Consider the following 25,777-nt stretch of genomic DNA (forward strand, 5'->3'; position numbering starts at 1 on the left):
AAGAGCACAGGGACAGTGCCCAAGCCCAGAGTTCAAGCCCCATGACCAACCAAAAAAAAAAAAAAAAAAGAAGAAGCTCATAACATAAAAATCTAGTTATGAAAGATGAGGAAAAGAAAAACCACATTCATTTTAATCTATATTTACACACAATTTATGACAACACTTAGACTTATATATCAGATAGATAAGATAGATAGATAGATAGATAGATAGATAGATAGATAGATAGATAGATAGATAGATAGACAGATAGATAGATAGATAGACCGACCATACATGAACAAACAAACATGGACACAGTAATATACTACCAAAACCATTCTACTCACCTTTTGCACCAAGAACTAGTAAAACTGTTTGGTATCAGTAAAGCTTGTTTGGCAAAGTCTATTTTCAATCATTGTAATCCTTTTATGTAGTGGAATACAACATGAAATCATAAATACCACAAATACAAAAAATATCTTATGCAAATATTACTTCCTTACCATTTCCAAACCAAAACTAAAACAACTATCAAGATGAAACAAAAATTCACTACCACAAGCCAGGCCCAAAGAAACATAGATCCCATGGCTTCCCTTATTTGCAATAACTAGTATATGTCTGAGTCAAGCAGAAAAGGTGAGATAAGTTGATGTTAGGTAACTGAACTCTAAGATATGTATTCAAATGTTTTTTTTTTCTTTCATGTGATCTGATGTTTCTAACACATTAATAAGATTATTTCTTTGTTGCTTTGTATGTCCCTCCCCCATGGCATAACCCCTGTTTTCACTGTATTTGATGTTGTTATAATTTGTGGAGGGGAAGGGAAAAAACAAATCCTTTAAATAGGGATATAGATGGACCCATTGCAACAATGAGACGTACAAGTCATTATGTCGAAAATGAACTTTACAACTTTGGTGAGGGGGGAGGGTTGAGTGGGGGGGGCGGGAGGAAGATAGGATGGGAAGGGGAAACAAAGGAGGCTACAATGCTTGATAAGAAATGTACTCATTATTTGCCCATGTAATTGTAACCCCTCTGTACAGTATTTTCACAATAAAAAAAAAATTCAGGGCTGGGAAGGTGGCTCAGTGGTAGAGCGCTTGCCTTGCATGCCTGAGGCCCTGGGTTCGATTCCTCAGCCCACATAAGCAAAAAGCAAAAAGCCAGAAGTGGCTCTGCGGCTCAAGTGGTAGAGTGCTAGCCTTGAGCTGAAGAGCTGAGGGACAGCGCCCAGGCCCAGAGTTCAGGCCCCATGACCAGACCCAAAAAAAAAAATTCACTACCACAAAAAAAGCCTCACAAAATGGCTGCTTTTAGAAACTGATTTGAATCTCTCTCCTGGAGCAGCCATGTTAAAAACCTCTGGAGCCTGGAATAACTGCAATATACAAATGCTAAACCAGAAAAGGTAGGAGAAAGGCCCTATTCTAAAGTCATGCCAAGTAATACCTCAAAGGCATAATTCAAGGTCACAGCACAAAAGCTAATTGTCTGAACAGAACATTTAAAAAAATAGTGTTACAGTTTTAAAAGTAAAATTTTAACCAATTAAATGTGAAAAATTAACAATGAAATTGCCCCTGTATAATCAAATATGAACTTAAAATAAATGAAAATGTTAGTGAGATTCATTCTGTTATAAGAAATTTCAATTGTTCCACAAAGCCACAGAAATAATTTTAAATCAACTAGACTCATGTGAGACCTTGAAACTAGTAAATGTTTAAATATTAATATTAATGACTTTGAATTAGGCAATAGTCCTTTAAATGTCATCTGAATTATAAGTAAACATGCAATATACATAAATTGGACATTTAATAAAAAACTAAATGAAGTAAAAATATATCCAGGAGAAAGGAAGGAAGTATTATATAGTTAATGGGTATCTAATATCTAAAGGAAAATAGAAACATAACCAAACAAGAAAAAAGGTATGGAGACTTTTGGAAATGATGGATAAATTTATGGGATTCATTATCATGGCTTCAAAAATATTTCTTATCTCCCAACACTAAATATCTGTAACATTTTTTAATCTCTATTATACCTCAACAAAGTTATTTTTTCAGTCTTGTATGCAGAATAAAAAAAATTCTTACAAATGAACTATAAAACCACAAAGGCTCAGAGTAAATAGTTCTCCAAATAAGATAAAAAATTGTAATTTAGTACATGAAATTATTTGTTACAACATTAATAATCATTTGAGAAATGGAAATAAAAACCACAAATACCACTTAATACCAGATTTGAGAAAGATGTGAAGAAAGTGAGAAAGTAAAATGTTATAGCTTCTGAAACTCCAGGAAATACTGACCATGAGATTAACAGAATGACCTAGCAATTCTCCTTCAAGATGGAGTGATAGTAAAACACCACAATGGGGCATTGTGTCCATTGCTCATAATGGACAGAGTATACTTCAATTTCCATTAACTGATTAACAAAATATGGTATGGCATGAAATATAAATAAAATGGAATTATAGAAAGAAAAAATATAAATAAAAAGGAATAAAAACCATAAAAAGAAATTACATGATGAACCATGCTACAAAATAATTCTGGGCTCAAAATACATTTAATATTCAATATCCTAATTAATTGGATGCAGTACAGATAGCAACTAAATTATGATTCATCCAATATTATATTATTTCAGATAGTCTCTTGACCCAAAAATCTACTGTTTGCTTACCACTTCATCAGTTCTTTAGTATGAAAAATAATAAAGATAAATGAGTTCCTTCCAGTATGTATTTGACTAACACAAAATAAGGAAAAATCAAGGCTTCCAAATGAAACTTCTAGACTAGCAAGTACTCAGAAATTTTAAGATAAAAGAGGTAACTTCCATATCTGAATTTTTATCAGTTTAAGAATTTTATTAGTTTCAATTTTATCACTCAGTCTCCCTGGCTTTGATCCACAATAGTTGAAATGGAGAGACAGGACAAAAAATACTCCCAATCAAAACAACAACAACAACAGAATTAAAAATTTCACTGTCCTGTTCATGTTGCTGTAGTCAAGAATTCTTCCTAATATTTAGATGACAAATCATGAAAACTTAAGAATTTGAGGCTGCCCTATATTACATGTAAGCTCAAGGCCAGCAAGAAAAGGTAACAGAGAAAACTCTGCTTCAAATATACACACACAAAGTACCCTTACTGAACAATGTCAAGAATGTATAATGACCTATGCAACAGATTGCTCTACGAGACAATTTCTTTTTTTTCTTTTTCCTTTTGTCATTCGTGGGGCTTGAACTCTGGGCTTGGGCGCTGTCCCTGCGCTCTTCAACTCAAGGCCAGGGCTCTACTGCTTCAGCCACGGCACCACTTCCTGTTTTCTAGTGGTTTATTGGAGGTAAAAGTATCACAAAGTGTCCTGCTTGGGCTGGCTTTGAACCGTGATCCTCAGACCTCAGTCTCCTGAGTAGCTAGGATTACAGGTGTGAGCCACCAGCGCTCAGCTTATAAGAAAATTTCTTAAATATGAATTTGGTTAAAAAAAACAAAAACCAACATAAAACCTGGGGACTCATACTGATAAGCCTAGAAGGATCTGAGATCTGAAGATCAATGGTTCAAAGCCAGCCCAGGCAAGAAAGTCCATGAGATTCTTCTCTCCAATTAAGCACCAAAAAAGCTGTAAATGGGGCTATGGCTCAAGTGGTAGAGCATTAGCCTTGAAAATAAAAGTCCAGGGACAGCACCAGGCCTTGAGTTCAAGCGCCAGGATTCATATCCAAAAAGAAAAGGAAAAGGAAATCAAGAAGTTGGAGGTATGGCACAGGTAGTACAGTGCCAGCCAATGAGCCAAAGTATCAAATACAAAGTTTGAGTCTCACCCAGACTTGGACCAAAAACTAAAGTCAAGTCAACAGAAAATTATTTTCTATGAATAAGCCACATTTCTGCCTTAAACAGAAATACAGACATCCCTGGAATAAAATCTACTCATCTAAATCAAAGGAAGGACTGTATACTAATTTCAAGTAAGCAACAGGTGTTGTAACCTAAAATATTGGAGTAGGAGGACAGTCCATAATACACAATGACCCTGTATCTACACATTTTTTTCTTTAATTACTACTGATGCAAAATTAACTGGTTATACTGATAAAGACAGAGATGTTGAAACTTCAGAAGCACTAAAACAAGATGAGCACTTTTTCAAAGGATTCTACCTATATTAGGGTGCTCAGGCTGAAAAACTACAAGATGAGTGACGGTAACAAATACTTTAAAAAAGATGAGAAAAAACAGAGAGAAGATAAACCAAGACACACTTCAAACAATATCTCACTACAAACGTGGGTAAATGATAAACCACACAGGAAATTTCAAAATTATTCCATTTTTCCAATTCTGTGCCATATGAAGGCAAGGTTAATTTAAAGGCAAGCACTGTTCGATCCCGGGTCTCGGCACCAAAAAAAACAAAAAAAAAAACAAAAAAAAAAACAAAAAAAAAAAAAAAAAAAACAAAAAAAAAACAAAAAAAAAAAAAAAAAATAAAGGCAAGCACTGGGTACATGCTTATCATGCTAGCACTTGACAACCAGAAAGAGAATAAACATGAGCTACATTCTGAAATCCAGATGAAAATATTAAAATACTAAAATATTAATAAGGTGGAATTGAGTGGCAGTTGATTCATTACTTATTCATATTAACAGTGCATCCAGCTGAAGAATTACCAAAACTTTTCATCTAAAACTCCAATAAGTCTAAGTATTCTTAAGTAATAATTCTGACATCATAACATGCCAATGTGAAAAAATTTTCTGTACTTTTTTATTCTATTTTCTCTCTCAAGACAACTTACAGTTTAGCTATAACCCCTCAAGGTGGCCAAGTGAAGGTTAAGACCCCGCCCTGGTTAGAAACAAACTGCCAGTTTAAAAAAAAATCATCTGCAGGAAGCAGGGCATGGAGTATGAAGAGATTAAGGTGATGCTTGGCAATGACACATCTGTTCAATTATTACATCTGCAAAGTAGAAATCAAACCCTATCTATGAGATCTACCAAAAGAAAATATGGCTTTACAAACGGTTTTAATATCTCTATCTAGGCTTCCTGACACTGCACCCAGGTACTCATAGATACCCCCACGATACGAATCTGGGAAGACCCAAATGGACAGAAATTATAACTCACTGTTTTCTCCCTAATTCCACTCCAATCCTTCATTAGGACACTGTGGGGCTAGGGACTGTTCCCAAGATGGCTAGGTGGGGCCTAAATAACCCAGTCTCCTTCTCATCTCCGTGCTGCAGTTCATAATGATTGGCAAGGAGCAAATGCAGCGGGCAGGTGCATGGAATGTCTGCTATCCCCTCCCTGCCAAGACTGCACATTCCTCCAACCACCGCCCTCTCTGCCACAATTCAAGCAACAGCAGCTGTCTTCTCCTCCTCCGCGATCTGTTCCCCTCCGCACTGCAGTGCTGTGAGGGGAGGGGGGGCAGTCACGTACCATCCGGAGGCTCCTGTATTCACTGCTGCTGCGTTCAAGAGAGGGTGTGGCTGAGACTGCAGACAGGCAGGCTGCGCAGACATGCGCAGACAGCTCTCCCTCATCCTGGCAGTTTTGTGAGGAGGGGGCAACTGCCCCTACCCCGCCGCGCCTGCGCGCAAGAAAGCCTCTGCAGTAGCAGCCATCTTAAGGGAACCTCACAATGGCGTTCCTGAAAAATGAATCCCACTCCCACTCAACCCTAAGTCAAATTTCAAGGATTCGGTTCTGAAAAACAATGAGAGAAAAACCAAACAGGTGATACCACGGACACCTGTCTCAGGGCGCACAACTTCAAAGTAATACACACGTACGACCAACACCAAAGCAAGTGATCGGCACTTTAAACAACAACAACAAATCCCGCAAGCCAAGTATTGATGAAATCAATCACAACTGCAGGATCGGGGCGGATTTGCACTATGAGTACAATACATAAACTGGAATATATAACACAGAAAGAAAAAAAAAACAAACCAACTGCTCTGTCTTAAAGCTGCGCCTCTGCCCACCGCATCCGGGCTTCCCAGCCGGGCTTCCATCCGGGCTTCCCAGCCGGGCTTCCCAGCCTTGCCGGACGCGCTGCGGCATCACGGGGTCTTCAGACACCGAACGCCCCCCCAGCCCCCCTTGGTCCCCTCACATCGCCCTCCCAACACCTTCCCACAGATAACCCCGAAGCCGGCTCTGAGAGCCCCACGGCCGGGCCATGAATCCCGCCCCGCCCCCTCCCCGCACGCAGACGCCACCGCAGCCCAAATCTGCCCGCTCAGCCCGGTAACCGCACGCCGGACCCCCGACCCCGAACCCCCAACGATTTCCTTCTCCCTCCGCTCGGCCGCCCCACCATCCCGCAGCCAGGCCCCGGAGCCAGGCAGCCCCGCGCTGCGGCCTCCGCGGGTCCTCACGGGACGCCGCGCCCCGCACCGCGGCAAGCGGCAGCAGAGTGCGGCAAACAGCAGCGCCTGCGCGGCCGTGTCCGCTCGGACCCGAGGCCCGGCGGCCTCCACCGACTTGCTCGGTTCGCCGACCAGACGGTCGGTGCAGCCTGGCGGCACCTCCGCGGCCGCGGCAGCCGAGCCTCACAGGAGCGGCCGCGTTGCCCTCACAGGAGCGGCCGCGGCAGCCGAGCCTCACAGGAGCGGCCGCGCGGTCCTCACAGGAGCGGTCAGCCGCGGCCTCCCAAAACTACCGCGAGAGCCACGGGGGTCCCCGGAAAAAAGACCTCGACCCCTCATGGAACAACAGCAACGGATCTGCAGGCTGAAAGACCCCGACCCAGCTAACCTTGCCCGCTCCATGGCGTCGCTGCCGCCGCTCAGAACCGGGCGTCAGGCATCTCCAGACACCGCTCCTCCTGGCGCCGTCTCCGCGACTGCGGCTCTGGTACTGCGCGCTGTCACCTGTGCCTGCGCATGCGCAAGCAAGCAGTCCTGTGGCCACGCATGCGCGGCAATTTGCCGCAATGCAGGGCTGGATGCGTGCGCAGTGACCGAAATGACCTGTTTGGACAGAGCGACCAGACACTGCGTAGTTGTCCCAATGGTGCGTTGAGCGCGAGACATCGCAAACTACTGTCGGCCTGGGATTCATGAAACTACGGACCGATATTTAAATATGTGTAAAATAGGAAATAATACTTAATCCCCAAGATGTTGTTTGCAGGACACACTGGCTAAATAACACTGAATTACTAACAGCCCGTATGTTTTTGTTTACGCAATAAGGAAAGATGGCTTAATTCGTGTTCCAATGGCTGACCAGACGGACAAGGCTGCACTGCAGTGAGACTTTGTCTTCAGTTAAAGTGTGCCTTTTCAATAATTACAATAATAAAGCAGTGTCTTTTCCTTCCTTCCTTTTGGGTTTTTTTTTTGTGGGGGGGAGGGAGGTTGGTACCTGTTTTGGGGGTTGAACCTAGAGTCTGAGGCCTGCCCTTGACCTTACTTCTGGCTTTTTTTTCCTTCTTTTTCTTTTTCGTAGTGTATTGGAGATGTGAGTATCACGGATTTTACTGCCTAGGCTGGCTTTTAACAGCACTCCCGTATTTCAGCCTCCAAAGCAGGGTCCAGAGGCTGAGATCTGACCTTTGCGGTTCAAAGCCTGCCCAGGTTGAAAAGTCCCTGTGAAATTCTCATCTCCAATCAACCACCTCCCCCGCCCCCGCAAAAAACCCTGGAAGTGGCACTGTGTTTCAAAGAGCCAGGCTGGGAAGGTGGCTCAATGGTAGAGTGCTTGCCTTGCATGCCTGAGGCCCTGGGTTCAATTCCTCAACACCACATAAGCAGAAAAAGCTGGAAGTGGTGCTATGGTTGAGTGGAAGACTTCAGGGACAGCACTCAGGCCCAGAATTCAGACCCCACGACCGACAAAAAAAAAAGAGAGAGAAAGGGACAGCACACATGCCTGAGTTCCAGCCACCACCACCCATAACAACAACAAAAATTGCTTGGGAAAAGTTAAATCAGCCAACAATGTAGAGTGTGTAAATATCACAACCTCCAAGAACGTTACCCTCCCTTTTTTTTTTTTTTTTTTTGCTTCAGGGCATATGGCTCAAATTCAGGGCCTGAGCACTGTCCTTAAGCATTTTTGCTCAAGGCTAGCACTCTACCACTTGAGCTGTAATTTCATGTTTTTATGTGGTTAATTGGCGATAAGTGTCTCATAGACTTTCCTGTCTAGGCTGGCTTTGAACACAATCCTCAAATCTCAGCTTCTTGAGTAAGTAAGGTTACAGGAATGAGCCACCAGCTCCCAGCTGAAATTCGACTTGATTTTTTTTTTTTGTCAGTCATGGGGCCTGCCCGGGCTGGCTTTAAACAGCATTCCTCAGATCTCAGCCTCTTGAGTAGTTAGGATTACAGGCATGAGTCACCAGTACCCGGCCAGACCTGATTCTTAAAGGTGATAAACAATTTAAATTTGGCATGAGCTGTTTTTGTTTTTCTACTTTATACACTTTGTTTTTACAAATGACGAAAAAATTCTCTGCAAACTATAGTATATTTAAACCTTTAAATAGGGAATGCAGTTAGGCTTGTTTTATGCATATACTCAAACATCACAATGAAGCTTTATTGCACAACTGATAGATGCTAATAATATGTCTCTAAATCCAAGTTATTCATGGAGCTGAGATCTGGAAAATGTCTGTTTGAAGTCATTATGGACAAAAATAATAGCTAGACTCCATCTCCAATTAGTAATGGACTAGACATTCGTTTCAACTATTAAGCAACAACAAAGAGTAAGAAGCACTGAATTCAGTATCTACTATACCCCTATCCCAATTAATAAACAATATAAATTCACATTTAAAAGTGGGAGCAGGGCTGGGAATGTGGCTTAGTGGTGGAGTGTTTGTCTCACATGCATGAAGCCCTGGATTCCATTCCTCAGTACCACATACACAGAAAAAGCTAAAAGTGGTGCTATGGCTCAAATGGTAGAGTGCTAGCCTTGAGCAAAAGAAATTCAGGGACAGTGCCCAGGCCCTGAGTTTAAGCCCCAGGACTGGCGGAAAACTGGGAGAAAATGACTGGGAAGAACAATATTTAACTAGAAATGTTACCTGTCCTAATTAAGTTGGAGTTTTAACTTCTACACAGGAATTTAGATTCCAACCTAAAATTCAAAGATGAGAAATTACCTTGGCTACCTATAAAATCAATAATAATACATACGATAATAACTAGTCTTAGCTGGAGGAGAGAAAACAGGAACTTTCAAGGAACATTAAAGAACCCATTAACATATGTATTTATATAATATACTACATGCATATTGGATGTAGATTTTATTGCTATTTTATGGTAATCTCAAACTGTAGGTTACTTGTAGAGCTGAGGAAAATCAGTGCTAAAAATATGAATCTAAGGAAATTATTTTTTTACATACATTTACTTTTTCTCTTTTCCACATCAGGGAATTGGACCTGTGGTAGACTAATATGGATTTTTTAGCTAAAATTCTCTTCCTCCTCCATTCTAAGCTTCATACAATACTGTATGTAAACCAGTTTGCAAGGATAAATCAATGCTGACTTTAAACATAACAAACTACATATTACAGGTTTCAAAAGTAAATAAAGAGCCAGGCACTGGTGGCTCACACCTGTAATCCCAGCTACTCAGGAGGCTGAGATCTGAGGAATGCAGTTCAAGTTCAGCCCTGGCAGGAAAGTCCATGAGACTCTTATCTCCAATAAACCACTAGAAAACCAGAAGCGGCACGGTGGCTCAAGTGGTAGAGTGCTTGCCTTGAGCTGAAGAGCTCAGGGACAGCGCCCAGGCCCAGAGTTCAATCCCCACAACTGACAAAAGAAAAAAAAGAATCAGGTCTAGGGGCTTGGAAGTTGGCTAAGTGTTAGAGTGCTTGCCTCACATGCACGAGTCCCTGGGTTCAATTCCTCTGCACCACATACGCAGAAAAAGCCTGAAGTGGTGCTGTGGCTCAAGTGGTAGAGTGCTAGCCTTGAGTTGAAGTGCTGAGGGACAGTGACTAGGCCCAGAATTCAGGCCCCACGACTGACAAAAAAAAATACATAAAGAAATCCATGTGTACAGAAAAGAAATAAAGTATAACCGTTATGATACAAATAATATCCTATTAGTCTAAAGTATATAAAGCTGTCAAATTTTGGCTCAGTGTTAAACTCTTGACCAGTATGAGAAAGTTCTGGTTTAATCTCTAGAAATGCAAAAGAAGTCAATATTTCATGGATTATTAACTAAAAATAATAATTTATACTAGTGCATTGTAACATATTTGTAGAAAGTGATATTGACAGTTGACTTGTTATCAGAACAATTTAAAAATAAGAAAAACTATCTACATAAAGATGTATCATTTAAATTCATCTATTTGCACTTTAAAAACTAGAACAGAATCTATACCATAAAACTGGTGTTGATTATCATATTTTTAGATTTATGATCTTTGATTCAAATTCTAGCTCAGATATTTGACAGAAATATTACCCTGGATAGGCTTACTATTTGGTGCACAGTTTTCCTTACCTGGTAAATAATGGAGGTTTTGTTTATCGCCTACAATGGTTTTACAATGAAAAGACTTAACATATATTTGGAATAGACTACAGGCATCGAGTTGTCTCCTGTTGACTCTTAAAAATAACACAATGTTATTTCAGTGGAAATTCATCTGAGAGTATACTTTAGGTACATTTTTTTTTATTTATTTATTTTTATTGTGAACATACTGTTCAGAGGGGTTACAATTACATGGGCAAGATAATGAGTACATTTCTTATCAAGCATTGCAGCTTCCTCCTTTGTTTATCCTTCACATCCCTTCCCAGCCTCCCCCCGAGGGTACATATTTTTTATTGCTAAGTACATGTCTTGTTCAGACTTCCTCAGTTCTTTATATTAATTTTCAAAGCAGAATCTCACAAATTTAATGCCATAATCATGACAATTGTTTCTCGTTTTTACAAGTTTTTTTTTGGTGGGTAAGTTTTTTTTATTGTTTGTTGTTGTTGTTATTTGTTTGTTCTTTTTTGGTACACTGCATTTGCTGGCAAGCACCATGCCACTGAGCTACATCCCAGGCCCAATTATGCTTCTTGGCATTGACACTGATGTGGCTATTTGAGTATTTTTTTCCTTTGGTATTTTTAATAATGATTTATATTTTTTTTCTGATGGTTCTAAGACTTGAACTCAGGGCTTAGTTGCTTTCCCTGAGCTTTTTTGCTCAGTTAATCCCCTACCACTTAAGGCACAGCTTCACTTCTGGCTTTTTGGTGGTTAATTGGAGATAAGAATCTCATGAATGGGCTGGGAAGTTGGCTCAGTGGTAGAGCACTTACCTTGCATGCCTGAGGCCCTGGATTCGATTCCTCAGCACCACATAAGCAAAAAGAAAAAAGCTGGAAGTGGCTCAAGTGGTAGAGTGCTAGTCTTGAGCTGAAGAGCTGAGGGACAGCACCCAGGCCCAGAGTTCAGGCCCCACGACTGGACACCCCCCCCCCAAAAAAAAAGAATCTCATGAACTTTACTTCCCAGGCTGGGCTTCAAACCAAGATTCTCTGCCTCCTGAGTAGCTACTATCACAGGCAAGAGCCATCAGTGACCTGCTACATTGTACTTCTTTTCAGTGATTTGGAATTACTTTTGCAACATAAAAAAGGTTTATAATAAATTATATTTAGTACTCCACCGTAATGTATGTAATTGTCTAAGGTTTTTGCACCTGTATTCCAACCTTTTTGCTTCATTTCCTTTCCAAGTTCTGACAGCTCTCCTCATAATCTCTTTTTTGTTATGCTGCATTAGGAAATAGCATGGATCACAAGCACAAAAGAACATGGCAAGAAAATAGGCCTGAACTTTGGATTCCAGATACATCCTGGTGAGCTTTCTAGACATTACAATGAAAACCTTCCTTTGTCTCCCTTTTCTTAAAGACAATGATCTGTCAGTTACAAGGACTGAAGTCATCATGCTTCTGAATTCGTGAGTGAAAAAGATAGAATAAAGGGGATTTTGTCAGTGAATGTTCTGTGAATATGCTTCAAAATTCTGAAACGTCTTCCAAAACGTTCCAATTTTTCCACATTTACAACCCCAAGAAAACTTCAAGGACATGAGAATAAGACACTAAATCTGGGATTAAATGTTCTTTATAATACTGATCAAGGAGGGGCTGGGAAGGTGGCTCAGTGGTAGAGTGCTTGCCTTGCATGCCTGAGGCCCTGGGTTCAATTCCTCAGCACCACATATGCAAAAAAGAAAAAAAGCCGGAAGTGGCACTGCGGCTCAAGTGGTAGAGCACTAGCCTTGAGCTGAAGAGCTGAGGGACAGTGCCCAGGCCCAGAGTTCAGGCCCCACGACCGGACCCCAAAAAAATAAAAATAAAAATAAAAAATAAATACTGATCAAGGAAAAACATTAAAAAAAACTGATCAATACCCTGAGTAATATTAACAAAACTTGAGATGTACAAGACGTTATGTTGAAAAGCGAACTTTACTACTTTGGGAGGGGAATGGGAGGGCAAGGATGGTAAGCTAGCTACTCAGGAGGCTGAGATCTAAGGATTACGGTTCAAAGCCAGCCCTGGCAGGAAAGTCCATGAGACTCTTTATCTCCAATAAACCCCCAGAAAACTGGAAGTGGTGCTGTAGCTCAAGTGGTAGAGTGCTTGCCTTGAGCTGAAGAGCTGAGGGACAGCTCCCAGGCCTAGAGTCAAGCCCTATAACCAACAAAAAAAAAATAAAGTTAAAAACCAAAAGCAAAGTTAGAGGAGAGTTGAAATGTAAATCTTACTTTGTTACAGCTAAAAGATCCATGACACTCATATTTTAGTATTTATGAGCAGGGTCATTCATTTAGATATGGTGTATAGTTGTAAGTTCATAGTTGATGTTAAAACAGACATCAAACTTGTGGGTAGGGGCAAAGAGAAAAACTAGGAGGGAGCAAGGACTGGGGTAACATTGTCTGAAAAGAAAGGAATTCATTACTTGACTTATGAAACTGTAACTCTATACACTACCTTTATAATAATAATTAAAAATTAAACATTAATTGTTGGTGGGAGTGTAAACTTGTTCAACTACTTTGGAAAGCAGTATGGAGGTTCCTCAAAAGACTCCACATAGAACTCCCCTATGACCCAGCAATACCACTTTTGAGCACTTACCCAAATGATCACATACAAGACCATATTAAAGCTACCTGCACAACTATGTTTATTGCAGCATTATTTACCATAGCTATGATATGGAACCAACTCAGATGCCCCCCAGTAGATGAATGGATCAAGAAAATGTGGTATATATATATACAATGGAATTCTATGCCTCCATCAGAAAGAATGACCCTGCCCCATTTGTTAGGAAATGAAAAGACTTGGAAAAAATACATTAAGTGATGTAAGCCAGGCCCAAAGAAACATAGGTCCTATGGTTTAACTAGTATAAATCTGGGATAAGCAGAAAAGGTCAAAGCTATGTATATATGACAAGATAAGATGATGTTAAGCGAAATGAAGCTCAAGATAGAGACACCATTGGGTTTTTTCTTTTTTGCTATTGTTTCTAACGTATTTATAATGTAACGTGATTTTTTCTGTTTCTTTGTAAGTTCCTCCCCCATGGTATAACCCCTGTTTTTACTGTATTTGATGTCAGTGCCCTGCATCTTGTATACACACTTCTCTAGCTTGGGGAGGGGAAGGGAAAAAAACAAAATGCTTAAATAGGGATACAGTTTGACCCATTGTAACAATGAGATGTACAAGACACTTTGTTGAAAAAAATGAACTTTACAAGTTAGGCAGGAAGAGGGTAGAGGGTGGGAAGGGGGAGTGTAGTTGTGGAGGTGGGAGGGAAAGGAAGGTAGGGGAAAAACAAAGAAGGAGGTAACAATGCTTGTACTCATGACCTTACTTATGTAACTGTAACCCCTCTGTACAATATTTTTACAATAAAAAACATATTAAAAAATAAAAATTAAAAAGCCCTCCTATTTTAGTATACTGTTTTCAGTTATTTATTTTTTCTTTCTGTTTATTTTCACCCTTTGGTTTATCCCCTGTTGTCACTGTATTTTATTTTAGTACCCTTTGCCTTGTATGTAAGTTTATCTGATTTGGGGATGGGAAAGGGAATCACAGAAGTGGTGAGACAAAGGACAAAGGGTGAACCAATGCAACAGCAATACTTACAAGACACTGTGTTGGAAAAGAAACTTTACAACATGGGGGGAGGGGAGTTGGGGGAAAGGAGTTGGGGGCAGGGGAGGATAAGCAGGAGAAAATGAGGGAGGGAGTAACAATGTTCGACAAGAATTGGACTCATTTTCTTACTTATGTAACTGTAAACCCTCTGTACATCACCTTTACAATAAAACACAAAAAAATTAAAAATAAAAGATATCATATTACCCACACTGCTAAAAGTTTCTGGTACCAGATTGCTATGGTAACTTTAGGTATTAGCCTGGGTAAAACAAGGTATGTAGATATTTACTTGGTCAAACACCAAACTGAATAATGGCATGCCATTATTTTTATGTAATTAACAAGTCATGAGATTTAAATAAAGCAGATTATTGCACACAATGTCTGAGGGCCCCATGAAATCACTTGAAAGAGGAAGACCAAAGTCTCTAAAGAAGATAGAAGTCTTTCATCAGACTGCCTTTGGTCTGGAACTGAAACTACAAGATATTCCCTGGGTTTTCACCCAGCACTGTTCATGACAGACTGGCAAGCTTCCAAAGGCCTAAAAGTCAAGATGGTCTGATGTATATACATCCTGCTCTATTTCAGAGATAGGATAATCTAGGGATAATGAGGTCTGGGAAAGTTATCCAGCCACTCAGAAACAGACTAGGTATTTAGAAACACAATCGTCTTTGCTTTTAAATGCTTACTTTCTGAGAGACAAAAGGGTGCTAATCCTTATCTCCAGGATTAGCATATGTTTTCAGGCAGGATGCATTTTTTCCTATAAGGAATGCCCAAAGAAACTTCATGTGCATGGCACCTAAGGAAACAGAGGGAACAGGGACCTTAGAGAATGAGTTGAAAGTTGAAGCTACTTGCATATAGAAATTATTTATAAATTGTATATCTTACAATGAGTTAATATCCAGGACAAATATAAATGTTTTCTATAATACAAAACTATCACAAAATAACTTGCCTGAGGGTTTCGGTGCAAGCCTATAGTGCCAGTTAAGAATTAAGACTTAAGACAAGACAAGCTTAAGAATCGGAGCAGACTGGGAAAAATTATCCAGAATACTACTCCTAGCAAAAAAAGAAAAAAGAAAACATTTTAAAATGGGTTCTAGTGGCTCATGCCTTTAATCCTATCAGGAGGCTCAGATCTGAGGATCATGTTTTGCAGCCAGGGAAAGAAGCTCAGTGACAGTGCACAGGCCCTGAGTTCAAACCCCACAGCCAGCAAAAATAATTTTTTTAAAGAGGAAAGTAGGACTGGGCTTTGCAGCTCACATCTGTAATCCTGTAATCCTACCTACCAAAGAAACAGAGATTGGAGGATCATGGTTCAAAGTCAGCTCAGTCAGGAAAGTTTGAGATTCTTTTAGCTATAATTACCCACCAAAAAGCTGGAAGTGGAGTTGTGGCTCAATTCCAGTGGTCAAGAGCTAGTTTTGAACAGAAAACCTGAAAGGAAAGGGCACACACGCGCACACACACACACACACACACACACACACACACACACACACACACACACACACACACACACACACACACACACACACACACACACACACACACACACACACACACACACACACACAAATTTGCTGGGGACATGGCTTGCCTAATATTCTCAAGATCCTGGATCTAAGACTACAAATGGAGAAAATGTACATGAGAGGATTACTGACAGCATTAATTACAAGAAAAACAAAGATGGACTCTGAGGGTTCACACTTGTAATCCTAGCTAAGATCAAAGGTTCTAGGTTAAAGCCAACCCAGGCAGGAAAGTCCATGATGAAACTCTACTATCCAACTATCCACCAGAAAACTGGAAGTAGTGCTATGCTCAAATTTGTAATACTCATCTCCAAGCTGGAAGTGGATATGTGGCTCAAGTGGTAAAGCTTTGAACAAATAGCTCAGGATCAGTGCCAAGGCCCAAAGTTCAAACCTGAAGACAGGCAAAAAATAAAAACAATAAAAACATGGCCAGACATGGTGGATCAAACTACATGAGGCTAAGAAAACATTAAGAGACTCAATGAATGCCTAAGTATATATAGTGGCATGTGACTCTCATTTCTAGCAACAAAGATGCAAGCCCAGGCTTGTCCTGAAAATAACTAGCAAGTGCAAGGCCCATAGTTCAATCCCTAGTACCACCAAAAAGAAAATGGGGGCTGGGAAGGTGGCTCAGTGGTAGTGTGCTTGTCTAGCATGCATGAAGCCCTAGGTTCGATTCCTTAGTACCACATAAGCAGAAAAAGCTGGAAGTGGTGCTGTGGCTCAAGTGGTAGAATGCTAGCATTGAGTTGAAGAGCTGAGGGATAAAGCCCAGGCCCAGAGTTCAAGCCCCATGACCAACAAAAAAAAAATGGGGAAATAATCAAATCACTTATGAGATTCCATTTGGATGCTTCTGAGGAACTTGTCTCAGACAGAGGCCCCTTGAGGCAAAATATATGCCTCATACCCATACAGTTAACTAGATTTCAAATAAGCTCACATATTCAACAATAACTCTACCAAACTGAAACCTCTAAGATAAAAGAGATCTTGTCTATCCTGTGATACTGTACAACATCCAAACCACTGAGTACCTGCCCCAAAATAACTATTCAAAAGTAGTCGATGGCGGGTGCTGGTGGATCATGCTTGTAGTCCTAGCTACTAGGGGGCTAAGATCTGAACATCATGGTTCAAAGTCAGCCTGGGCAGGAAAGTTTGTGAGACTTATTTCCTATAAAAGACCAGAACTGGAACTTTAGCTCAACTGGTGGAGTACTAGCTTTTCATTTAAGGGATAGCACCCTGCGTTCAAACTCCAGGATAGGCACCAAAAGAAAAACAGTAGTATAATTGTTTTTTTGTTGTTGTTGTTGTTGTTGGGTCCAGTCGTGGGTCTGAACTCTGAGCCTGGGTGCTATCCCTCAGCTCTTCAGCTCAAGGCTAGTGCTCTACCACTTGAGCCACAGCGCCACTTCTGGCCTCTTTTTTCTGCTTATGTGGTGTTGAGGAATCAAACCCAGGGCCTCATGCATGCAAGGCAAGCACTCTACCACTGAGCCACCTTCCCAGCCCAAGTAGTCTAATTGTTAAATCAACATTTTTTCTTTTTATGTAGCCAGAATAATGTCTCCTTCCTTCCTTCTTTCCTTCCTTCCTTTCTTCCTTCCTTCCCTCCTTCCTTCCTTCCTTCCTTCCTTCCCTCCTTCCTTCCTTCCTTCCTTTTCTCTCTTTCATTCTTTCTTTCTTGTCAGTCGTGCGGCTTGAAGTTTGGGCCTGGGCACTGTCCTACAGCTCTTCAGCTCAAGGCTAGTGATCTACCACTTGAGCCACAGTACCACTTTCAACTTTTTGTTTATGTGATGCTGAGGAATCGAACCCAGAGCCTCATGCATGTGAGGCAAGCATTCTACCACTGAGCCACCTTCCCCCTCTTTTCTTTACTTTTTGTTTTTGAGATAAGAGTCTTGCTCTGTAGCCTATTCTGGTCTAAAACTTGTGTTCACACTGCTTCAGCCTCTTAAATCCTGGAATAACAGGTGTATACCTATTAACACTACAGAATAAATATTTAGAGCAAGAGGTCACAAATATTCAACTTCATCACTGTTTTGAAAAAAAATCTATAGATAATATTTAAACAAATGGGCAGTGCTTTATTCCATTACAGTTTATTTAGGAACACAACACTAAATTTTACATTAGTGTCATGAAATATTGCTCATAAAAATTATTAGCTCACAAGCCATCCACATAGAGACAGATGTCTGGACTTGGCTACTGGCTCTACACATCTAATCCTCTAGTACAAATGCATGCACACTGAGTCACTTCCTAATTTTTGCTCTATGATCCCATTCTTCCCACTGATCAAGTTGGCTTGCACACTTCCCCACATCTTACATGAGAGCAATCTTTCAATTCCTGCCATATGTCCTCCATTCTATGGTGTCTGTTTACTTATTATACTATTGCTCAGGTCTTAGTTGCCATAACAAAATACCTTCAGGATTCCAGTTGTAAAGAAAAAGAGCCTGATATAGCTCACAGTTTTCCAGATGAAAGTTCAGCCAGAATGGTTCAAACTCTGCCAAGTTTGCCAAAATAGATGATAGATTCCCAGAAAGTCAATGAGTAGATCCAGGCTCAAGATCTGGTAATAATCATCTTAGAAGAACTAACCTGAACCTTGAAACATTTCTTATTCCTTTTGGAATTATGTCTCCAATTAACCTGAGATCTCCCCCTGGATTCTACTTGTCAACATTGGACTTTCATCACCTCCTAAAATTAGACCCTTTGTGTCCCTTTGTTCCAAGGAGATCACTGTTGGAGTGAAACTAAAAATGAACTCTTTGGGGTGACTGAAAGGTTGATAAATTGGACAATTTTGTCTCTTGATGTTTGTCAGATTTACTACGTGCAGTTTAGACAAAGCATAATCAAAAGTGTCCATAAAACTCTTATTTACAATTAAGTACACACACAAAAAAGCTGGAAGTGGAGCTATGGTACCAGTGATAGAGTGCTGCATTGAGCCAAAAGCTCAAGGACAATGCTCAGGCCCTGACTTTAAGCACCAGGAAAATAAATAAATAATAACAAATCAAAATCTATTTTAAAAAAAACTCTGGGCTGGGAAGGTGGCTCAGCGGTAGAGTGCTTGCCCTGCATGCATGAGGCCCTGGGTTCAATTCCTCAGGACCATATAAGCAGAGAAGGCCGGAAATGGTACTGTGGATCAAGTGGTAGAGTGCTAGCCTTGAACTGAAGAGCTGAGAGACAGTGCCCAGGCCCAGAGTTCAGGCCCCATGACTGACAAAAAAACAACTCAACTTCAACTAAAAGAGCCAGGTGCAGGTGGCTTATGCCTATAATCCTAGCTACTCAGGGGGCTAAGATCTGAGGATCAAGGTTCAAAGCCAGCCCGAGAAGGAAAGCCCTTGAGATTCATATTTCCAAGTAAGGACAGAATTGAGAGTGGAACTGTGACTCAAAGTGGTAGAATGCTAGTGTCATGAACTTTTTTTACCTAGGCTAGCTTTGAACCCCTATCTTCACACCTCAGCCTCCTGGGTAGCTAGGAATATAAACTTAAGCCACCAAGGCCCTCCCCGGGAGACTTATTTCCAATGAATCACCAAAAAGCCAGAAGTGGAGCTGTGGCTGAAATCACAGAATAGCTATCCTTGAGTGAAAAAGCTAAAGGACAGTGCCCAGGTCCTGAGTACGAACTTACACACAGACACATAGACACACAGAGATACACACAGACACACAGACACACACACACACACAAATTCAAATCTTTGATGTATTTAAATTTAATTTAAATTTAAATTTATTGATAGTTACTAATTCTGTTTAGCAGCAGTTGGGAGAGAGAGGGAGAGCAGGAGGAAAAGAAACTGATGAATAAAATGATAGGTCAAAATGGTAGAATTAGTGAAACTAGTGGGCACTGGTTAAGTGAGGGTTTTTTTAATAACATTCAAGTAAGTCTTGTAACAGCAAGATTGTTTTCAAATGTATATAAATAAATCAGCACAGATATACTCATTTGTTTAAAATAAAAATTATAAAACATGCATAGAGATTTATAAAATATACATAAAATTCCTCCAGATTTATCATGATACCACAAGTACAACTGAATCTGATCAGCACTGGAAACTGGAAACTTATCAGAATGTATTCACAATGGAACCTACTTTAGCTATTTAAGGTTAAGTATGCCTATTCTATAAGATCTACTAAAATAAAAAGCTACAATATCTATACTTATTTCAGAATCTAATCTTTTCTCATAAACCTCAATAATGAACTTCAATAAGTTCATAAGGCACCATTATTGTCACATATATTACAATCTCATCTCCTCCAAACCCTGCTTATAATTTTTATACTAATAAGCATTGTCATATCAAAATATAATGCACAGAGAATGAGATGAATTAAGCAGTTTAAAAAATGTCATGAGGGGCTGGGAATATGGCCTAGTGGTAGGGTGTTTGCTTAGCATGCATGAAGTCCCGGGTTCGATCCTCAGTACCATAAACACAAAAAAAGCCAAAAGTGGCACTATGGCTCAAGTGGTAGATTGCTAGCCTTGAGCTGAAAAGCTCATACACAGTGCCCAGACCCAGAGTTCAAGCCCCACAACCCACCAAAAAAAATGTCATGAAAAGCTGGGTACCAGTAGCTTACGCCTGTAATCCTAGCTACTCAGGCAGCTGAGATCTGAGGATCTGGGTTTCAAGCCAGTCTGGGCAGAAAAGACGTTGAGATTCTTTTTTTTTTTTTTTTTTTTTAATTTTTTTTGGGTCCAGTCGTGGGGCCTGAACTCTGGGCCTGGGCGCTGTCCCTCAGCTCTTCAGCTCAAGGCCAGTGCTCTACCACTTGAGCCACAGCACCACTCCTGGCTTTTTTCTTTTGCTTATGTGGTGCTGAGGAATCGAACCCAGGGCCTCATGAATGCAAGGCAAGCACTCTACCACTGAGCCACCTTCCCAGCCCCAAGACGTTGAGATTCTTATCTATAATTAATCACAAAAAACTGAAAGAGCTCAGGCTCAACTGGTAGAGCACTAGCTTTGAACCAAATATGCTCAGGGACAGCACCCAGGCCCTGGGTTCAAGCCCCAGAACCCGCACTAATTTTTGTTGTTCTTGTTCTTGGGGCTTGAACTCTGGGTCTGGGCGCTGTCCCTGAGCTCTTCAGCTCAAGGCTAGCATTCTACCACTTGAGCCACAGCACCACTTCCAGTTTTCTGGTGGTTCATTGGAGATAAAGAGTCTCACAGTGGTTCCTGCCTGGGCTGGCTTTGAACTGCAATCCTCAGATCTCAGCCTCCTGAGTAGCCAGGATTATAGGCGTGATCCACTGGCACCTGGCCCCAATTTTTTTTAAATGTCATGAAGAAGTAAACAAAGATCCCAAGAGTTCAACGTGAGGAGCTGAGTATGTACATGAAAATGTGTAAGAAAATGCAGCAATCCTAACTTTGACAATTAATGAATTGAAAAGAAGCATCAAGGTCGGAAGCTGGCGAATCTCATCTATAATACTGGCGATTCTGCAGGATGAGATCTAAGAATTCTGTTCAAACCCACCCAGGATGGAAAAATCCAAGAGATTGTCTCAAATTTACCAACAAAATGTTGGAAATTGAGACATCGCTCAAGTTTTAGAGTGTCAGCTCTCAGTGAAAATGCTGATCAAGAGACTAGGGCCGGGCTGGGAAGGTGGCTCAGTGATAGAGTGCTTGCCTTACATGCATGAGGCTCTGGGTTTGATTGCTTAACACCACATAAGCAGAAAAGTCTGGAAGTGGCACTATGGCTCAAGTGGTAGAGTGCTAGCCTTGAGCTGAAGAGCTGAGGGACAGTGCCCAGGCCCAGAGTTCAGGCCCCACAACTGACAAAAAAAAAAAAGACTAGGGCCTACATCTCAAACCCTAGTAGCAACACACACACACACACACACACACACACACACACACACACACACACACACACACACACACACACACACACACACACACACACACACACACACACACACACACACACACACACAGCTGCTCTTTCAGACTGACATAAAAGACTAAAAATATCCTTTCTCCAAGGAGCTTTTTTCTTTTTGTTTTATATTTTTCTGTTTTTGGTCCTGGGACTTGACTCAGGGCCTGGAAGCTGTCCCTGAGCTCTTTTGCTCAAGGTTAGTGCTCTACCACTTTGAGACACAGATCCACTCCCAGTTTTCTGGTGGTTAAATGGAGATAAGAGTTTCAGTGATTTTCCTGCCAGCACTGGCTTTGAACCACAATCCTCAGATCTCAGCCTCCTGAAGAGCTAGGATGACAGGCATCAGCCACCAACACCTGGCCCAAGGAGTTATTTTTATATAAATTAATATATAACATGTACCAGGCACTTGGAGACATCAGAAAAAGAAAATGATAAAGCTTGAAATGAAGCGATTTCTATCTTAACTCTGGATAATTTAGTTACAAAGCTATATACAATTCTATTTGAGTCAAAGTAAATAATTATACTTTTCTTTTTGTTATGCTCAAAGTCCTATACACTGGAAGCAGCTCAAATGCTTTTAGATTTAAGCAGCAAAAGCATTTTTCACTGCTAACCCCAGAGAATCTACCTCTCATCCCCACCAATCCTTCCATCAGACTTGCAGCTGTTCATCAACAATGCTCTCTTGTCACTTTTACACTGCCAAGGGTAAAGCTCCACCTACAATGGGCTCAAGCAGACTTAGTTTGGGTCAGTGGAACTACATGTTTTTCTTCTGCCTAGACACTTCTAATGATGATGATGGGGGCTTTTGAGAACAATTTTTCCATTAATTTCAATATAAAAACTAAAAACAATAATATTGAAGTCTTAAAAAAAATAAAACTCTAGGGGCTGAGAAGGTGGCTCAGTGGTAGAGCGCTTGCCTTGCATCCTGAGGCCCTGGGTTCGATTCCTTAGCACCACATAAGCAAAAAGAAAAAAGCCAGAAGTGGCACTGTGGCTCAAGTGGTAGAGCGCTAACCTTGAGCTGAAGAGCTGAGAGACAGCGCCCAGGCCCAGAGTTCAGGCCCCATGACCGGACCCAAAAATAAATAAATAAAAAAAATAAAACTCTAAGGTCAACAAACTAAATTCAACCAAACTAAAAAAAAGAAAATCACAATGAAACTTTTCAGGTCTTTCTCTCTTTTTTCTCTGACCCATATTTAAGTTTTATATTACTTTATTCTCAAATTCAGAGAGACAGAATCAGCTGGGCACTCTGCTGGGATCTCTGTACGCTCAGGATTTCAGGCAGGACTTGATTCTGCTTGCCTTAGATTTCTCTACCTCAGTTCCTTCCACTCCCTTTCTTACTTGAAAAACAATTTAATATCTTCTTGAATAGAAGGAATAATCTGCCTGGAATGCAAGTAAACTGTAAAGAAGAGAGTAGAGATATGGAAGATTTCTCTGCTTATATAAAAGTGCCTTCTGCTTTCATGGGCAGGGTGGACAAAATTTGTGGAGGCAATTCTGGTCAGGTAGCATATTCATGGAATTTTGACTCCTAGTTTCCATTCTCATATGCTGTAGTTAAGAACTATAGGAGTTAGAGTATGTTTCTGTCAAAGTAGTTGCTTGACATAAGCTCCACCATTTTAAGGACAGTCACTATCTTACAAGAAGTCATTTTTAGCCAAGCTGAACACTATTATAAAATTATTTTTCTAAGGACTGAAGGTACGGATCAAGTGGTAGTCAGCTGAGTGAGAATTGTTTTTCTAACAATGTTTTGCCAGGTGTTCTGATTTTGGCTGATTGCTCAGATAAACGTTTAACTCCTTCTAAACTAGTCAAATGTGCAAAACTCTAAGCCTAAATTGTGACCAGTCAAGACAAAGGGCACTTCCACTTGGATTCCCATTAGTAGCATGCCTTTCTGCAGAACTAAACTTTGCCTTCCTTTGTTGGTAGACTTACTCCTGTGTGACATCCCAATACTCCATGACACTACCTACAAAATGATACAGGATATTACATATGAGGTTGTTCAACACACATGTATTTAAACCTACATGAATTCATTAAAAAGGAGAGATACAGATGCATGATGAAATAGTTTATCATGAGTCAAGACCAGCCTAGGCTACACCTTTAAGTTGGGAAATGCTAAGAAGCTTTACTCAAAATGTTGAATACTGGGCTGGGAACATGGCTCAGTGGCAGAGCGCTTGCCTTGCATCCTGAGGCCCTGGATTCGATTCCTCAGCACCACATAAGCAAAAAGAAAAAAAGCCAGAAGTGGCACTGTAGCTCAAGTGGTAGAGCACTAGCCTTGAGCTGAAGAGCTGAGGGACAGTGCCCAGGCCCAGAGTTCAGGCCCCACAACCAGACCCCCCCCCCAAAAAAAATTTTGAATACTTTAGTATGATTTGCTCCTAAATGAACAATACAATAGGAAAGAACATGGCCACATAATGTATCCACAAAATAAAAAAGACAAGTACAGAAAAATTACAGTTTCTACACATTCTAAAGATCATCAATTGTAGGAAACAATGAATATATTCATACCCATTTTTATTAGATTCAGGTGAAGAGGACTCCCTTTGTCATTTCTGGTGACAATAATGCTAAGTTAACACTTTAGAACTAGAGATAAAGTTTAGTGGTAATGTTTTTGTGCACAGAGCTCTAGGTTTAATCATCAGCACCACAAAAATAATTTTCACTAAGTCATATTAAAGCAGAAAATGAGTACAAGCATGCAATTTTTCTTTCAGTCTTTTTCGGAGATTGAAAATGATCATTGTGCTAATCACATTTTAGAAACAAATACCAATTCTCAAGATAGAGCTTAGTAGTAGACAGCTTGTCTAGTATGCCCCAGGTCTTGGTTTTGATGTCTAACATTGAGAAAAAGTGACTAACAAGAGAGTAAAGCAGGGTTTGTGAAGAGGGAGAGCTAGCAAGAGGAAGGAGGGAAAACAGAGAGGGTAATAGAAGGGTGTACTATAGGGAAATCCTGAGCCAAGACATGGGGTGAATCCATGCAATATGCTTGATCTTAAATGATACTGGTTAAAGCTAGAAAGACAACCAACTAATTGGGAAAAATATTTACCAGCAATATATCAGACAAGGGGATAACATCCTCTATATACAGGGAACTCAAGAAACAAATCCCTACCAAACCTAACAAACCAATTACTAAATGGGCAAGGGAACTAAAGAGGGACTTCTCAGATGAAGAAATAAAAATGGCAAAGGAACACATGAGGAAATGTTCATCATCCCTGGTGGCGAAGGAAATGCAAATAAAGACAACCCTGAGATACCACCTTACCCCAGTCAGAATGTCCCACATCCACAAGTCAGCCGACAAATGCTGGAGGGGATGTGGAGAAAGAGGAACCCTATTACACTGCTGGTGGGAATGTACACTTATACAACCACTTTGGAAAGCAGTCTGGAGGGTCCTTAGAAAGCTAAAGATTGACCTCCCTTATCCCAGTCATACCACTTCTAGGCATCTACCCTGAACAACAGGAACCAATATACAAGGACACATGCACCTCCATGTTTATTGCAGCACTGTTCACAATAGCTAGGATATGGAAACAACCCAGATGCTCCACCACAGATGAATGGATCCAAAAATTGTGGTATCTATACACAATGGAATATTATGCAGCCATTAGAAATGACAAAATAATGGCATTTGCAGGGAAATGGATGGAGCTAGAAGGAATCATGTTGAGCGAGGTAAGCCAAGAGCAAAGAGACAAACGGTACACGGGCTCCCTGATAAGTGGATGCTAAATCCAAACTGTTAAGTGATACAACAAAATTAACAGGACTTAAGAAACAAAGGACTTCCACTCATCTGGTTGAACCACTACTAAATATACCCATGCTGCTGATCACATGTATGGTGTATATGTGTACACTGTTAAATGTTACAGAGTGTGATAGACAATTTGCTCCAGGAAAGTTAGAATGAACTTGTGACGTTA

At 40.6% G+C, this 25,777-nt stretch overlaps 2 long non-coding RNA genes across 6 annotated transcripts in view; one reads left to right on the top strand and one right to left on the bottom strand.

The window, feature by feature from the left end:
* Positions 1-25,777, bottom strand: part of LOC138841997 (uncharacterized) — a 56,122-nt gene that overhangs the window by 435 nt on the left and 29,910 nt on the right. The window lies entirely within an intron of this gene.
* LOC138841999 (uncharacterized) lies at positions 6,613-7,380 on the top strand. The gene is made up of 2 exons (XR_011376555.1): positions 6,613-7,071; positions 7,254-7,380. It is a non-coding gene; the product is annotated as an uncharacterized lncRNA (long non-coding RNA).

Source organism: Dipodomys merriami, unplaced genomic scaffold (assembly GCF_024711535.1).
Source record: "Dipodomys merriami isolate MVZ:Mamm:240054 unplaced genomic scaffold, mDipMer1.0.p SCAF_33, whole genome shotgun sequence".
In the NCBI taxonomy this organism is placed as follows: Eukaryota; Metazoa; Chordata; class Mammalia; order Rodentia; family Heteromyidae; genus Dipodomys; species Dipodomys merriami.